The sequence below is a fragment of the Ipomoea triloba genome, chromosome 15 (genome assembly GCF_003576645.1).
Source record: "Ipomoea triloba cultivar NCNSP0323 chromosome 15, ASM357664v1".
Lineage (NCBI taxonomy): Eukaryota > Viridiplantae > Streptophyta > Magnoliopsida > Solanales > Convolvulaceae > Ipomoea > Ipomoea triloba.
Genome location: NC_044930.1, coordinates 26,668,748 through 26,670,981, shown reverse-complemented (window position 1 = coordinate 26,670,981; position 2,234 = coordinate 26,668,748).

Sequence of the window (2,234 nt, the reverse complement as noted above, 5' to 3'; positions counted from 1 at the left end):
AACAATAAAATTATGAAAGGAAAGCATGAGAGCATCAGTGGGCTCACTGCCCCATGCCCATCAGCGCAAATTCAGCTGATCGCAAATAAAAAAAAAATATAGAATTAATTACACTTTTTGTCCTGTAATTATAAGGGTCTTGTTAATTTCAGTACTCGACTTTAAAAATTAACAATTTAGTCCTTTAACTATGTAATTTTTAACACATTTAGTCCTTCCGGCCAAATGTTGCCGGAAAAACGTAAGGATTTTTAAATTGTTTATTTATGGGGGCAAAATGGACATTTCAAATCACCTTCTTCTTCGTTGCACCTGCTCGTCGTCGCCTGGTGGACGGCTCGGCTCCCACCTAGCTCAACAGCGCCTCCACTCCTCTTTCCTGATCTTACCGTCATCGTCCCTGTCGATCAGCTTGAACGCCTGGACCAGCTCGGCGTACACCCCAGGCCACTCGTCGGGGGAGATCTCGTGGTTGAGCGCAAGGAGAACGCTGGTCGGCGTGGATTCTCCGTCGGGCTTCTTCTACGACGTCGTTCCGGACCTAACAGACGACGTATCGTCGGATCTGGACAAGGAACGTGACCTTAACGATTTAAAGAGCTTACCGGGTCTAGGGATGCTTTTGATGAGCTTCATGGCGAAAGAGAATTGCTCAAAGGACCCAACGTTTGTAATTACGTATATACTGATAAAATTTTCCAGATATTGGGGATTTATAGTACGGAGGAACACATCATTTCCATGGATTATAGGAAGCATAATTTCGTGGGAATTATTAATGGAGATTACGTGGGATGGAATTGAAGTGGATATCCACAAAGGAATCCATGGAAGAGGTGATCATCATCATCATCATTAATTCCAGTACCAGCATTGCTGTTGTCAATGATTCATGCCGTACTGAATCCATGGAAGACCACCACCGCCGGCGTATATTTTCAGGACGAAATAGGGGAAGAAGAAGGAAAAGCATTAAATGACCAATTTGCCCCTAAATTAAACAAATTAAAATGGAATTAAAATAATCCGGCGACATTTCACCGGTGATTTGGCCGGAAGGACCAAATGTGTTAAAAATTGCATAGTTAAGGGACTAAATTGTTAGTTTTTAAAGTCGAGTACTGAAATTATCAAGACCCCTATAGTCACAGGACCAAAAGTGTAATTAATTCAAAAATATATTACGGTTAGAACCGGACGGGAACCATCCACATAAGGTTCCGGTTCCGGTTCTGGCTATCTTGGAACTGCGAACCGGCGGTTTCGAACCGGAACCGAACCGTGGGTACCCCTACTAATAGCTTATTCAAAATAGGTTTTAAAATTCAAGTGAGATATATGATTAAAATATGCCCAAAATTAAATGGGAAACCAAACAAGCTAGCTTAATAGGTCATAATGTCCTAAATTGACCTAAGGATCCAAAATTGAATGATACTATTATAAGTTAATAATATGTTAAATCCAATCCTAATGTATGCTTTTATGAATGTATAATAATTATAATAACAAAATAATTATAAATATACATTCCATACTTGGATTTACAAATTAATATATTATTAAAACATATCTACTATACTAATAAGAGCCAAAAGAGAGTTAGGCCTAAAATGGGTAGAAAAAATGGCGGTCAAATTATTTAATCAAATGGATGGTTCAGATGAATTATTTAATCAAATAGATGGTTAAGATAATTCATATTAATATTATTAATAGAGATTACCTAATTTAACCTTACTTTTATGATTATCCGTTAAGTTTTCCGTTAAATATTATCTTTTCCGTTAACTTTTAACTTACCCATTAATTTCTATAAGAAAGGTCTTATGTTCGAACCTCATCTCAATCAAAGTTGACATGATTAAGTTTCTCACTCTATTTTACTCTTATTAAATTAAATAAATTAGTAGCTACACCAAAAAAATGATACATATGTATTTCTTTAATTTAGAATTATGTGTCTACAATACCTTTATTTTAAAAAATTATTCATTATCAAAAAATTAAATTAAATAAAAAAAAATTTAAATTAAATAAGAGAAACAATTTCATTAGTTATATTGTCTTTATTTTCTCTCATGCAAAGATTCTTTTACATTCAAATTTATCAATTGATATTCATTACATTGTCCATTATCTTATTTTTAAAATATCTTGTAATTAAATATCAAAGTTATAGTACAAAATAATGTTATATATTTATTTACCAAGTATTTTATTAATACTATGAA